Here is a 16,728-nt window from a genome sequence, read left to right as displayed (position 1 = left end):
CTACTGATGTGGTCTGAGAGCTGCACTAACCTATAGAGGAATACAGATTTAGAGGGCAGTAGGTTTGTTTCTGGAACCTGTGAGCTCTTCATGCACGAGTTGTTGTTGGCCAGATTTACTTTACTGGGCATTTCCTTTTCCTACTTTGAGGCCAACCTAAAACCCAATCAGAAAATAGCTGGTTCCATTCCTAACACTCACGCCATCACTACACCTATGGCATATGATGGAATGGCAGCCTATCGCAGTTCACAATTTCACAATTCTTTAAGGGTATTGATGGCTTTTCCTCTTGGCAGTCTACACATCACCTTCTGGTTCTATGACAGCTACAGATAGAGAGCTTCCTGGTCAGTCCCAACTAGACTTTTTCATGTCCTGAGACCAAAGTATATAGTATCTTCAGCAAGACTGTCTTATCACCAAGTTTATTTCTGATATTTTTAAAGCCTAACACTATAAATAACTAAGTTAATAAGAAACAAAAATTTTTAGTAAAACAGATAAAAAAAAATACACTAGTTTGGTTGAAGATGAGAACATTGGCTGGCTATCACTAACATTACTTTACAATGCTCTAAAAAGTCAAGGTAGCATAATAAGGAAAAAGGAAGGAATGTCTGCATTAGAAACTGATTGTAATTCCTAAATTGTGTCGCATATCTAAAAACTATGCATTAAATCAGCTGAAACAGCTAAAATAGTATAATATATGCATAAACTATGGGGCTAGTGGTGTAGCTATGTTACCATAGAGCATGCTCAGCACTGGAAAAGCCCCATTTGAGCCCTAGCACCAGTTGTGGATAGCCCCGGGGTTGCTTGTATTTTGATACTAATTCCCCTCTCCTGGGAGTGGCTGCAAATGAGGAATAAATACTCAGGTGACTTCTTGTGAACCTTCTCCTCATCTTAATTAGTAAAATAAAGGTTATAGCTGGTGATTAGGCAGGAAAAGGGAAGGAAGAGATGAAAGTTTGGGAGAGAAAGAGGAGAGAGAGAGGACAATGGAGGATGTGTAAGGAAAGTGGAGCGTGGTCTGGAGAAACTGCAAGTTATAAGGGTCTCAGAGATGGAGAAGATGAGAGTCTAGTGGCTGATTTGCCCAACCTAGGAGTGTAGCTTATAGTCATATTAGTTGAGTTGTGTTTTCCTTGCCCAGGCTTATTTGGGTTGGAGATTTACCACAGCAAGCATCTCTCTCTCCTCTCTCCCCTCCTCTCTCTCTCTCTCTCTCTCTCTCTCTGCCATATACACAGATACACACACATACATGCATAGTACACAGGACATACACATAGTACCCTCTCTATGGATCAGATGTATATGCACGCACTGACATACATACTTCCATGTCTTCTAATGACAGGTCAGTGTTCAGTGCCCAACCACACATACTAACTATTCCCATACTATGATATTTCCCAGTGATGTAGATAATGACATTTATAAATGATGAAATCATCTGCTAATGTAGTCTTTCTTGCATTAAGCAATGCATGACTGAGTATACATAGAAAATTGTATATGGACAAGATATAATCAAGAAAGAGAGTGACAGCCATATCTGTTTCTACTTAGACGCCTTCAAGGACTCCACATAGCTGCTTTCCAACAAACTGGCCTGGCCTTTAACCTCAGCCTAGGCTCAGGTGAATGTTCTAGGCACAGCTCCTCTTGCTTGAGTACTTCAAATGACTGTGCAGCCCATATCCCTGTGCCGTATGCACACACACACATTCTGTGGGCCACTCGCTGCCTCCTTTCTGGTACAACTCCTCTTTCCACACCCACTCACACACCTGCTGGGTTTGCTTGAGCCATGCCCCTTGTCTGTCCATGCCTCAAGGACTCTGGATTGGTATTTCTCAAGGTGAGGGCAGAAAATAAAGATGCGAAAAAGACAAGGAGTCATGATTCCACATAAGACCTGTGAAAAATGATCACACAAACACGTGTTTGCAAAGCCTCTTCGGGTGGATACTTGGAATATGGATTTGTATAAAAGACTACAAGAAAAACCATGGTGAAACCAAGAAAAGGGGGGCAGGGGACAAGAACATAAACAACTCTAGTCCATTAATCTATTTTTAAAAGCACATAAATAACTATGGAAATGTTTGGTGTGGTTAATTTTATGTGATGGAAAAATAAAGGGATGCTGTTTACATAATGGATGTACAGTCCGCATCTTAATAAAATGATGCTGTTTACATAATGGATGCACAGTCCGCATCTTAATAAAATGATGCCCTTTACATAATGGATGCATAGTGCACATCTTTCAGCTGTCATTTTTCTAAAATTTCGGAACGGGCTAAAATGAAACAAAGGAAATGATTTGGGAAAGATTAGAATACCACATAACATTGTTGGCTTCCATCATACTGGAAGCAGAGAAGGCTTCAGCCCCCGAACTTTTAGATGTCCTTTCCTAGCAGGTGCTACATCTAAGTAAATCAAAACAACACCAGCCATTTGTTGGGTGGACCCTGACCCTCAGGTGGACCAACAGTGGCATCTTTATTTAATGACTATTTGCCAAGTAAAGATATAGCCATAAAAAATGTTTTCAAAGGACTAAGTTTAGGTTGAGGTAAAATGATATTTTATGCATAAGAAGATGGGTTTAATGTGCCAGGGCTATAATATTTACATACATAAATCAGAAGGCTGGGACACAGTGACCTTCCTGTTTACCAGTGACAACTTACTCTGCATTATTTAATTCAACCAGGAAAACTTAGTTCTGAAATGAATGTGCTTTAATGGTCCTTTCTATGGTCCTTCCCTTGAAAAGAACAGGTACAAAATACCTTGGCTGAAATGGTCACTTTAGAACTAATGGCTCTGTCTCTGCTTGTCTCTCTGTATATCTGTCCCTCCCCGCTCCCCCTTTGTGTGTGTGTGTGTATGTGTGTACAGACACACATACAGAGAGAGAGAGAGAGAGGAAGAGAGAGAAAGAGAGACAGAGAGACAGAGACAGAGAGACAGAGACAGAGAGACAGAGAAGCAAAGAGACAGAGAGACAGAGATCTTCAGTAAATAGCATGTGAACATTTTCTCTGTAGGCCATAGCGAGTGACTGGTTATAAAATACCCTGTGGTATGAGCAGCCATCAGTGTTACAAAGGTTCTGAACTGGACAACATGGTTCACAATGCAGAGGGTGAACCTTTAACCTTCCAAGCTACTGAACTGCAGGTTGCAATGGTATCCATGGAAACTCTCAGCCTATAAAACTCAAAAATCCACAATTATTTTAGCATCCCAGTGGAATCCATCTCCCTGTATGTATTCAAACCAAAATGAGTTCTGCTGGATCTCCTCAGCTTTTTCTCGAGGAAACAAATGAATAACTTCCGTCTGCTAGATTGATCTATAAAAATTGTTCCCTTGATCAAATAATCTTTTAATAATGTCTCAGGCTGTTCTGTGGTTCAGCCTCTTGCAGGGTTCTTTGATCCCCCCCCCCCCAACCTGGTCTCTTATAAGCAACATATGGTAATCCATCACTTGACAAACAAAAGCATCATCCTGAGTGGAACAAGAGGAACAGCAATCACTTTGCATCTAGACAAGCGATCTTACATCTTGATTGTTACCGACCTCTTCTTACCCAGAACTCCATGTGCATCCAAAGTGCTTGCAATTATATTCTGTGGATGCTAAACACATGTTTAAAAAGCATCATTACCTTCTGCTGTCTCTGCTAGACAGTGCCTCATGGTCCACTGTCTGTTCTCAAGGGATCACCAGGTAGATCTGCTGACCACTAGCATTTCATTTGGATGGCCTGAGCTCCATAAGTGAACAGCATCTAGTATGGAGAATACAAGCAGCATGCTGTTGTCAGATTCCTAGGTTCCACTTCTAGCTCTACTGCTCAATAGTCTTAGGCAAATCTCCTCAACAGTGCTTACTGTGTAGAGAGTGGGAGAAAAGAATATATATCTTGTGGGATTTAAAAATCTACCAGACATGTCAGCCTTATAAAAAATCTCATATATATTAGCTATTTTTAATATAATAAAATATCCCAAAACATGATAGTTAAATAAATCTATAGGTGCATTCATGGTGTTCCAGTTGTGAATATGGCTATAGCAAATTAATTTTCTTCATTCAAACCACATGAACTGTAAAATAAGATTATCTTTTGTAGGAGCCTGAAAGAGGACTCAGAGTTATGAGCACTTGAAGCTCTGCACAAGACCCAGATCTGTTCCCAGCACCCACATGGTGATTACAGTCCTCTTTAACTTTAGTCCCAGAGGGCCCAAAGCCCCCTTCTGGTCTCCATGGGTATTGCATGGATATGGTACACATACAGACATGTAGGCAAAATACCTACATGTATAAAACAAAAACATATATTTTTAAAAAAATCTTCAAAAAAGATAATTTCTTCTGGTTGTTATTCTGTCCCAGATGAATAAAACTCATCTAGTTAAGTACAAAATGCTTAGTTGTAAATTCTTAGCCAAATATTTGCTTAGACTTAAAGAGGTGAAAGGAATTGAGTAATCCTCTAATCTGTCTAAAACCTTGACTGAAATGTTATTTTATGTTTTCACAACCATTAAGGGTACTAATCTGTGGGCAGCCTATGCTGAAATGGATTGTGAAATCTGGTTGCCACTCACCTTGCCTCATAATTTAACTTCTCTTCATCTCGTCGTTAGAATGGCAGGTAATATCCTGGCCACTGGTGGAAGGCTTTTATGTTTGAGGCTCAAACTGATGGAAAACAAATTTGAGTGTCTCCATACCCGCCATGATGGACACTATGGCCAAGCCTTCCAGAGGGTGTAAACAATGTATTCATACCCTTAACAATTTAGAAAATACATTTCCCTTTGCATGAACTGAATAAATGGGACCAGTGTGAGATGGTGAGTGGCTTGGTGACCCCAAGACTTGGCAATACTGGAAAAAAAAAAACAAGACAAACACATTGTCTTGCTCTATCTCAAACAAAACAAGGTCTTCTGTCCTGGCTCCTGTTCAGCTCATAATGAGGTGCTCAGAGAGTGGAGTGGCCAGGGTATGGAAGCCTCCAAGGGACGGATGAGCTCCAAGCTAAACACTCTGGAAGGAGGGCTCCTTAAAATCCTCCAATTTTTATTAGAGATTTCAAACAGGAATGCCCAATATTAAGTCTTTTTTTAAGATGCCAAGAATTAGGGTCAAATAGCAAGCTTTAGCCTTCTGAGAGTGGATAAATACATAGTCCTGAAGAGGGTAGGCAAGAAAAACTCATAAAAAGCAATAGCCCAAGGCTACCCACCTTGGCCCAATAAGGATATTCATGTTCCAGTGTGTTGAAAGCTTCCTGGTCTTTTCCCCACAAACACCTTTTTCTTCATCAAATCTATTCCCTGTCCAGACAGGAAGGCTACATCCACTTTTGCCTCTGTCCTAGAGACAGAAAATATGAGGGATCATGCACTGATGAGGCTGGACCTGAGCAGCTGAGAATCCCAGAAGAGGGCTGTGGCAATGAGCCCTTCCTACCAGGGGTGCAATATAAACCAGGGATTGAAATCCCTGAAATCCTGTCTACATCTTGTTGCAGGTCTTTGTGTAGAAACCAAGATGGTTAAGTATTAACCTGTGTGACTTCTGCTTTATCTTCTAGAACTTGTCCAAATGGGGCTTCAGTTATTTCCCAGAGTCTACCCATTAAAGTAAGAAACATGCAGGAAAAGGCAAAAATGGTTTCCACAAGCAGAAGACTCCCTAGGAAAGAAGCCATCTCTAGTATTGCCTGCTGCTCCTAAAACCATGGCTGTTTGATTTCTGGAGTCTCAAAGTATATTGGAAAATGTTTTGCCTATTGGACCAGTTGAACAACAGAACCAGCAGTCTGGCTACTGTAGGGATGGAGAGACGACGGTTCAGTGGATGAAATGCTTGCTGTATAAGCAGGAGAACTGACTAAATCCCTAGAACCTATGAGAAGTAAGGAGTGGCAGCATATACCTATAATCCCAGTGCTCCTACTGCAAGACAGGAAGTGGAGACTGAATCCTGGAAGCTCACCAGTAGCTTGCCTGACCGACCTGCACTGACCTGCATTGACCTGCACCACAGCAAGAACAAGGAGACTCTGCCGGAAACGGGGATGGTGAAGATTGACACTCAAGGTTGTCTTCTGAGGGCTACATGTTCATGGTGCCAAGTGTGTTAACAGCCAAAAATATTTTCCTTTGTCAAAAGAGTAGGCATTAAGCCCAAGCATAACTTTAAGAAATATTTAGGCATGTAAGGTACACATATTTTTAACATGAAAATAATAAAAAAAAATTAACTGGTCAAAGAAAAAGGTAGTTCAAAATATTTTTCAAACTTTTTTAAAAATAGCATTTTATTCCCTGAAAAATAATACTTATAAAACTACACATGTAGTCGTGTGTGTGTGTGTGTGTGTGTATGTGTGTATCTGTGTGTGTGTGTGTGACTTCTAATTGGTATATTCTTTTTCCCTACATCAGAAAATTAGCAGGGTAATTGATCCATGTGACCTCAGGGGATTTCTGGCCTTGCCATAAAATATGTCATAGGTAAGTATATTTGCCATTAAGCAGACATCTTTCTGCCTGTGCTGTCAGGACTTATCTGACAAGCATGTGTCTTTGAAGGTGCTACTGAGCATGCCTGGGTCCCATTCTCTTCATCTGAGAAAGCACTCATGTTTTGAAATGATTATGAGGATGAATGCTTTAATGTACACTGAGCCTAGTACACAGTAAGCACTAAGAAAAGGGGAGGGGGGATTATATAGTTATATTATAATCCCCCCAAACAAAAACTATTCAAATAAAAAACAAATATTGATCTATAGTTATCACGGGCGTGCTGAAGTGTTTAAAGATAAAGGTTCTAGACAGATAATCAACTTTAAAATGCACAAAAATAAGATAAAGTGATGTTAAGTAGAACTGGGTTAGATAGTTACATAATAACATGGTTATAAAATGTTAAATTCAGACTTGATGTGAGAAATCGGGGCATGCATTTTTAGAAGCTTCCTACATCACAATGAAACATTATGGGGCAGGCTAATTAGGAGACCAGTGATGAAAGAAGTTGACCCATCAAGCACTGAGAAGCACTCAAAACGACAGCTTTCAAACATGGCCACTGGGGATTGGAAATGACATGACACTCCAGAAACTATCAGACATTTTCTTATAAGATCTAACATATTACTACTGAGAGAGCTAATGTTCTCAGCTTTGGATACTCATCCAAGATTAAAAAGTATTTCCATCAAAAGCATTATGCATAAATGTCATGGCAGGTTTATTAAACTAGCTCCAAATTCCATTAGCAGGAGACTAAGAACAAACTGTGGTGTGTTTACATAATGGAGTACCACTGGCCAACCAAAAAGGATGGAGAACTAACACACCCAAATGTATGAATGAATCCCTAAAGCATTACAAGTATTAAAAACATACCTGGCACAAAAATGCACACTGTGTAAATAAGTTATAAAGAACAGTCACATCTAATGTGGATTTGGGGTCATGTTCACTGGGGGCATGGGCTGCCAATGGGAGGGACTCTTTAGTAGGATGGTTGCCGTCTTTCATAAGCCATTTCTTGGAATGTTTTCCAGTTTGCTTGCTGGTTCTGTGTGGTTGGACTTCCTGTGTGCTTCCCAGTGCACATCTGCTGGTGAGTGAGGCCTGGTTACCAGCAACGTTCACTGTGGTCATTTGGTGAGGTAAAGTCTCCTGGGCTTCTCAGCTACAAGGCATGCTTTCCCTTCTTGGTAAGCAGCTATGTTGGAAGAATGCTTTGAGGATCTCCAAACGCTGTTAGCACCTACTGGTAGGCCTTGCTTGTAACGATCATTACTGTGACGTTTGTCTGTAGCATTTCTGTTTCTCTCACTCACTCTTCATTTATTAAATGGGACTTTGTATGTAAGAGAAAGAGCTATCTCCTCTCTACTTATTCTATTTGTTATTTATGGAAGCATGGGTTTGGATAGTTAACTTATTTTAAGGGCTGTAATCCAATACTATAATTACTTGTTCCTTAAATTCCTCCAATTTTGGCTGCTGGAGGTCTTTGTGGTTGGCTTCTGAGCCTCTGAATATTCTTGTAATATTCTGCTGCTACAAGATGATCCAGGCCTCTATTGAGTTTTCTTTCCTCTGCCCTCAAATCAACCATGTCTCCAAAGAGCCAAGTTCCATTTTCGTCTTGTAAACAGAGGTGCTTTCAATGTTTGTCTTTAATGTCAGTCTTTCTTATATTTGAAAAGTGGTGCTTTTCCCACACATGAGACAATCTTTATGACAGAAAAAGAAAGCAAGAATGTAAAGCATAAACATGTAGTACCTATATAATAAGTCATTTAGAGATGAGAGATGGTTATTAGAGACCGAAATATGGGCACGAGGACTACTCACTCCTGCTCCCTGTCTTCACTCCAGATCCTCACAGCACACAGAGCTGGGGTAGCTCACATTAAACCACATAGACATGTGCACAAAAACTTCACTCAAATGTGTACACATACATATTGTATACTACAGATAATTATACCATGTTATATATAACATATTATATAGTATGTATGTATAACACCCGCACACATATACAGATACCACTGCCTCTGGTTATCTCTCTCCTAATTCTTCATTGTTTGCTACTGATATAAAGCAATTTCAGAAATAACAGCCCCCCCCCATGATGAGCAATGAACTCATTAACTTGAACTGTATTTGTGTGCATCCCTTTCTGCCCCCAACCTGTTTCACAGTATCAGCCAACTTAGAAAGCTTCATGTTGTCCCTGCTGGTACCTACAGCCTGCATGCTATCAGTTCACAGCACAGCACAGCACAGCTTCCCATTAATTTTTATGTTCTGCATCAGATTTCCCCTCACATTCTTCTGGCCATATTCATTTAATGTTTTGAAAAGGTGGCATTCAAGTCATGATAGTCCTAGGAGTCCGAACGACACATGGAGGGGTTCTCCGAGAGGGTTGTCCCTCTTCATTCCTACCCATCGCCCATCTCCTTTCTTCCTCTACTCCTCTACCATGCATTCACTCACTCCCTGTGGTGACTGATGTCTACAGTTTCTATACATATTTATTTTATACAAATGAACAGACACAGCTGCATATTATGATATCATGTTGTATTTTCTTTTAACAATATGTACAAGTCAACAGGCCTGATGAAATTTGGTGTGATTTGACCTAGTCAAAGAAGGAATGCCTTTCTGTGTCTCAGTGCACACCTGCTGGTCAGAAGCCAGGCTTTCGCCTAAATTGGAACCACATATGGAACAGCAGGAAGATACGATACATGGTAATAGTGACAAAACTTCTCTGGAAGCAGAAAGGATACCACAGTCGCCAGACACTCAACAAGAATTAGTTTACAAGCATCTACTGCTTTTGAGGAGCTAATACCTATCAACCATAGCTAAACCATCTTATACCTTACAGAATTAACAGTCCAGAGGGAGAGTTAGGAATTGAAAGGCAATTCTATTAAACTGGGGTAATCTATAGGGTTACACAGAAGCGGAAGACTTTGCTGGAGTGAGAGGAGGAAGTGAGTAGGTCAACAAGAGCTTCTGGGGGAGGAGCTTTAGGTGCTGAGAAGTGAGAAGGAGGGGCTCTACATGCTGAGAGGTGACACCCACTGAGAGCAGTCCTGGCAAACTGATCTGGCAAGAAGAAACAGGAGCTCTATCTACAAAGCAGCTGAGTACTAATAGTTACATAGGAAACTCAGCTCTACCATGTCACAAAACAGTGAAAGACAAGGTTAGGAAAGAAAGAAATGTACCCTCTAATCCCCATGGCTGACACAGAAGGATTGTCATAGGTTTAAGACAGACAAGGCAAAGACCCAAATCTGTAAGTCATCAGCATACTAGAAAGTAGCTGACAGACTGAAATGCTTGTAAGAGCAAAAGGGGCAAAGAGAACTTAATGAAGCACCCGCTTATTGGGCTAAACGAAAGAGAGGGCTCCAAAAAGAGTCTGACCCGAGGACACCAGAGCCAGGAGACCAGGAACAAGAATAGTCAAAGAGGAGGAAATGGTCAAAGGGACACTGCTGCTCCAAATAAGGTTCAGAAAAGCCTGGATCCAGAGAAGATAAAAACCAGCGAGACTTCTGGGATTTGGGCAAACAAATGCAATATGAGCATAAGAAGTGTGAGCAGGACTCGGCAGAGCTTGGTGCTGCTGGGATATGGAAGGGATTTATATCTTTTTAGATCAAATAAAGAACAGAGCAGTATCAGATGGGAGGAGAAAGCATAATAAGGTCATGACCTTGGGGACACTGGCCTTATATTTTAACAGAGCGGCCTGAATCTGATTTCGGGATTCCTTAAGTAACGTGCATCTAATTAGATCTGCTTTGACATGACATCAGGCTCCACTCTGAAGGGGAGCAGAGCCCTGGACCCTTCCGGTCTCCTTCACTTTCGCCGACCTCATTACCTCACAGAAGCCCCACTGGGAGGGAACTGACAGCCCGGAAACCCACCTCCTCTTCATAGTTATTTTTCTTATAGTGTTATGCTGTGACTTCTTAGATGCTAAACATCAAGGATCTAATATTTATTCTTATAATTTTCTTTGGAAAATATGTCTCTAATTTGTCAAACGCATTCTTCTTCAATGAAATTTAAGCCAATTTAGAATCGTTCATTTGAAAGTTCTGTCTTTATATTAATAACATATGTATTTTATAACATTTTTGGCAAAAAAAAAGTACTGCTTATAAGCAGTAATGAATCACTAATTCTCCTTGCTAAAGACAAAAAGAGAGCTCTGATTACAATCACAAGTATATCAACAGCAAACAAGCATTTATCTCTAGCTTCCAAATCATGGTTATCAATCTTGGAAGAAACAACAAAACAACTTAATTCTGGGGTCAGAGGGCTCTAGCCACAAACACTTGGATATCTTCTTAACACGTAGATATTATAGCTGTTGAATTTACTGTCAAAGTCTATTTTCTTGGATGAAATAAATAACACCATCAAGATAAGCATAACTTTTAAGATAGGCATAAAGCTGCTGTCTAATCAGAGTTAAAGGCCACTCCACAGGAGAGAAAACATGCCTGACAGAAATGCAGCCAGCTCTCAGGGCTAGTGAGGTCATGGGCCTTAGAGAAGAATCTACTATTGCCACTTTGCTAGATCAGCATAATTCCTTATTACACTCTAAATCTCATCCAGCTATCAACCCTCAGCAAAGAGGCCTCTCTTTACAGCAAATGGAGATCATCACAGCAAACCACGAGCGCACATGATGTAGAGATAGATCATGGGGAGGCCAGCCACAATGGCTACATTCACACCATAATTCCCACAGCTACAGCTCAGGGAACATCATGGAAGAGAGGGTTAAAAAAAAAAAATTAAGAGCCAGAATACCAGGAAGCCTGGCTATAAAGCACTCTGTCCTAGAAATGGCTGCATAAACAAGACTGGACCAATGGCCGTGTCAACGGACACGTTAACCTGGAAGGTAGGGATTCTGCAGGGTTCCACCCCTAGACAAAGAGCTACAGGCAACTAATGATTGCTGGGAGGATGTGCATTAGCATCTCCCAGCGATGAGCCACTTATTGGTTGCCCAATTCAGAGTGGTCAGGCATGAACCCACATACACACAAAAAACAAAACCAGACTCAGCCAATTGTATTTGTATATATATTTGTGCATGCACACATACACACATATGTATGTGACACAATAATCAAAGAAAAAAGGGGCTATCAGCTTGAAGGAGAACATGGAGGGTTTGAGGGATGGTAACTGGGAGAGGTTGTAAGGAAGGAAGGGAGGAGGGAGAATAATGTAACTCTATTTCAATTAGAAACATATTTTAAAAATCTTACATTTTTGTAAAATAACACCATCATAATTTTAAAATATATGTGCTATATGCTTACTTATTTTATAGACTATAATATGTGTATTATATATTATAAATTATAAAGTTAAATATCTCACATTGTAATATATAAACTCTAAAACACAAAAGTGTAGACATTAAAAAAAAAACCTGTTGTTTCCAGCACATCCATCACCAACCCCGAACTATGCCAACACCCTAATAGCAAGAACTGTGCTTTCTCCATTGGCTGGTATCAATGTTGTGTCTATAAATGCGGGACTATGTGGGGAATACAGTGGAATTTACGATGGTTAAGACAGACAGCAACAGAATATGTCTAATGGAAACAAATCTAAATAGACACTCAGAGAAAACTGAACCAGATGTTGTCTGCAGTCAGAACTTGCTCTGATTTTTGTTTACCCTTTGAGAGTAAATAGGTGATTTATATCTGCACCATAGTGCCTTCCACTTCCCACTCTGCTCCTAAAAGTATGAGCTGCCACTGATATCGAAGATGTGTTGATTTATCTGTGGCTGTATTTTTCAGTCATGACAAGACAGCTCACCCCAGAGACTGACTGGCCTCATGCTCAGTTGCTATGGGCTCTGCCCTGACTCCCGGCTGATGGCTGTTATTCAAAGCCCCCATTCAGAACTAAAGAGAGGCTTCTGAAATGGGAGCCATGGCAGTCCTCGCTTTTCTTTCATTGGCAACAGAACACCACAACCTGGTACCTCCAAACTAAAAATAGATAAGATGCATAACCTGCATTGGATACCGGGATAAGATGCCTTATACAGCCTGCCCTCCATAGCCTTCCTGACATTTTAATGTCCTTGTGAAGAAAATGATTTAACCACTGTTGAGAAAGGACACAGAAGCAGGTTAAGTGCAGATTTAAGTCTGATGTTCGGTATTAGCCTTTGGCTATTTTCAGGTCCCTGTAGAGCCTCACCCACCGTACAATGCAAAGTCTTTCTACAGTAAAGATCTACACCCAAGCATTCCCAATGGAGAGTTCCAAAAACTAGAACAAATCATTATTTTTACATCAAAAAGAGAGATTATCTCCCAGGCATAAGTTCAGTTTTTAGAGAAACAGGCTGGATCTGTTCTCAATCTCAAATATTTGGTAATAAAGGCAACATAGGAATCGTTGTGAGATTGTTATTCTCTTCACAGAATGAGCACACACATTTCACCACCTCCTTTCCAAAAGAAACCCATCAGGTCTTTAAAGTAACAGCCAAGGATCTCTTTATGTAATCTTCCATGACAGTTTTAGACTATCTGACACAAAAAAGAAACAAATCATTCTTCATTATAACCACCACAGTAAAATAAAAGCTGCCATGATCTGAGCACGTCCTGCATGCCAGGCACTGTGCTAAACAGCTAAGAATGCCCTCAAAAGCACACAGGAACTTAACGGATAGGCCACGATACTAAGGCAGGTCACGCTGCCTCTCATGCTCACGCTCCTAAAGCACAGTCTATCATCTCCAGCTAATTATTCGATGCTTGTATTATCAAGCTGATTTTTAGTGCCAGCCCTTTTTAATAAAAAGAATTCGAGAGAAGAGTTCCAAACATGGTGGGAGAGGGGTGAACTGATGAGTCAGGTTGCCACAGAGAGCAAGGAGGTCATGGTGTGCAGTAAGGGACACAAGGTACAAGTAAAAGGTGTTGCTCTCTCTTATTGGTGAATAACATGTACAGCTACACGCACATACACGGGGGGAGGGAGAGGGAAAGAAGGAAGGAAGGAGAGAGGAGGGGGATAGCATTATAAAAAGCAATCTTCAATATTTAAAGCAAGATTCAGCAACATAATGAGGTATTTTTTTTTAAAAACAGCTGACCATTTTATTTTCACGTTTCCCAATGTAAGTGAAAACAGCCCCTTCTGTATCACTTCTTCCTCTCTGTTAGGAAGGAAGGTCCTGGCCATGCGTCTAGTAAGCACGCAGGCTCAGCAGCAAGATCTCCTGGTGAAACAGCACAATACAAAACGATGAAGAGCGAGCACTTCTGCTCTTATCTGTCTGGCCGGGTCATGCCGGGCCGCGTGGGCACCATCATCGGGCAGGCGGGGGGTCTCATCATGGGAGGCCCGGGCATCATGGGCATGTGGCCTCCCATGGGCGGTCTCATCCCAGGAGCTGGTCCCACAGGCATCATCCCAGGAGGAGGGGGGCCCATCATTGGCATCATGGGAGGGCCTCCCAGGTGGGGTGCAGGCATCATGCCAGGCCGAGGAGGACCCGGGAGACTGGGGGGAGGCGGGATCATGGCCCCTGCAGGTGGAGGAGCAGAGAACGGAGCCGGAGAGATCTTTCCTTGTTGAAATGCAGCCGTTGTCTTGTCAATCAGGCTCTGGGCCTGCTCTTCCATCCATTTCTGGTAATAGTCTTTCACATTCTCTTTGTGTTTCCGACCACTGCAGTGTGTCTTCCTCACAGATGGGGAATCGTGGGTAAGATATGTATCACAGTAGTCACAGTAAAACTTAGGCATGATGCTCACAGGCCGTTGGCTACCCCGGTCCCCGCCGCCAGGAACTCCATAATGAGGTATTTTTAATTGATGAATTTTTGGGGGGAGTGGGGGGTAGGAACCCAACTTTTTCAAAGCTGAAATGAATACAGTGTAAGTTCCAGTAAGCTCTTGGGCATCTTGGCAGCAGTGTGCAGAGACTTGCAGTTTAAAAGGCTAACTGTTTCCTTTGTCACTATAATCCTGTAGTGAGGCTGCAATAAACCCCGTCCAGATCAGCTCCTTCACCCGTCCTGGCTGCTGCAGCAATGAGTGCATACTGGCATAGACTCCAGGCCAACATTCCTCCCTGTCCCCATCACTTACAGTACACACTGCGGCTGAGTGACCCGTGCCTGTAACTCTATAGGCATAGAGGATTGGGGTATTCACAGAAGAATCAATTTTACACTCAACTAGAAAAAAGAGTTGCTTATAAAAATGCAAAGAAAGGGACCCAAAATGCACAGTTCCTTTGACCATTATAGCATCACACAGTCTCCATTTTAAGATGAGATAGTTATAGAATCAGCAGTGAGAAAAGTTATCAAGGTCAATCGTTTACACAGATATCTTGGTTTCAGATCGGAACAATGTGAGAAGTGTCCACATAAAACAGTTGTATTCAAACGGCTTCCCTTCCTGTGCTTGTGGAGATTGCAAAGTTGTTAAAAAGCAGTCCAGTGTAATGATGGGATAACAAGGAGCTAAGGTGAAATAACTGTTACCAATCTTGAGAATAAACCCATATCCTGACCTTAGTTAACGTATAGAGATCTTAGGAACAGCATCACAAAGTCAACGAGTACCTACACAAATTCTTATACAATCCCTTATTTAGTATCCAGACTTACCATTGGACCCTAGAGACGATTCATCTCATCTGGAGGGCTGCTTTAATGGTATATTTTGTTTAGATGGCTAGTTCCTCATGTGGGGTGACCCCCTCCTCAACCATAAGATTGGTTCATTGCTACTTCATAAATGTAATCTTGATACTGTTATGACTCATCATACAAATATCTGATATGCAGGAAAGCTGTAGTGACCGTAACCCACAGACTGAGAACCGCCGGTCCAGGCTTTAGCAACGGCTCTCTTTCCTCTTCTCTTGCTCTTATCTCCAGAGTTTCAAGATACTAGGTCCATTAGATTAAACATGTCAAGATCAGTTTAGGATACAGGATTCTCACAATTGAAGGCTTTGTAGCGAACTTAGTAGAAAATAATGAATTTAATTTGGGGTAGATTTAAGATGGATTCTGTCTGGCCAGCAGATTAAAGCTTTGCCTACATGATACCATTCCAGGGATGCAGGAAAAAAACCTTCATTTTCCTTTGAGTAGCTGTTTCAGTTTTTTAGTTGCCCTCAGTATTAGGACTGGAACTACTGTATGAATGGGAACCTTTTCCCCATCAGCATATATCAATATTGCATTTGAATTTTATGGTCCCTGATACTTGTTTCAAAGAACATTTTAGACTCAAGGGCCTGTAGGGAGCAGCATCAGAGGAAAGAGCAAAAAATGTAGGTGCGCTTAGCATGCAAGCAAGGCCTCTGGGGTAAGCTGACATCTTCAATTAACAAACAGGTGCTACTTATTGTTGGGGTTCTGCTTGTTTCTTTTGTTTTGTTTTTATTTCCAGTGAGGTCAGGATACGAGGAAATGAGATTGAATTGTACCAGGAGGGATTCCAGTTAAATACTAAGGAAAGCCCTCCTGGAGCAGAGGCTGCTGAGATAATGGAGCACCTAACCGAGAGGCAGCGAAGTCTGTCCCTGGAGATGCCTCTCTAGCATCTGTTTATCTACAGTGGTTTTAGAAACAGAAAGGCCTAGGCATTTAGAATGGAGACTTTATCTTCCAGTTCCAGAACTCAACTGCTGTTTAGCCAAGTCTCCTGCTACCTCAGTGAAGCTACAGCAAATCAAAGAAGGGGAGGAAGCCGCTTTTAACCTTGCCAAACAAATGCACTTCCCAGAGTGCCTGAGCCATAGCCTGCCCGCAGGTGTGGCTAATTTTGTAATAGTTAATGAATGTGTCTCCTGAGGAGTTCACAGGGTTAAGGCAGGTTTGGACTGAGCTCCTTGATGAAATAAAAGGACTGTAAACATGTTTTCATTTAGAAAGATCAGCAGTCAAATTGCTTGTAATGTGGTGGCAAGGATGAAGTTTTGTCATCTCGTTCGTTAGAGTTTTTCAGGAGGGCACTTAGATTCATTTGGAGAATATTCAGGGCAGAGAGAGAGAGAGAGAGAGAGACAGAGAGAGAGAGAGAGA

At 41.4% G+C, this 16,728-nt stretch overlaps 1 protein-coding gene and 1 pseudogene across 1 annotated transcript in view; both read right to left on the bottom strand.

Annotated features, from left to right (window-relative positions):
* Nucleotides 1-16,728, bottom strand: part of Bbs9 (Bardet-Biedl syndrome 9) — a 365,371-nt gene that overhangs the window by 22,507 nt on the left and 326,136 nt on the right.
* On the bottom strand, nucleotides 13,949-14,467 carry LOC114618108 (annotated as a pseudogene).

Source organism: Grammomys surdaster, unplaced genomic scaffold, assembly GCF_004785775.1.
Source record: "Grammomys surdaster isolate TR1022 unplaced genomic scaffold, NIH_TR_1.0 140, whole genome shotgun sequence".
In the NCBI taxonomy this organism is placed as follows: domain Eukaryota; kingdom Metazoa; phylum Chordata; class Mammalia; order Rodentia; family Muridae; genus Grammomys; species Grammomys surdaster.
This window is presented reverse-complemented; position numbering and strand designations above follow the sequence as displayed.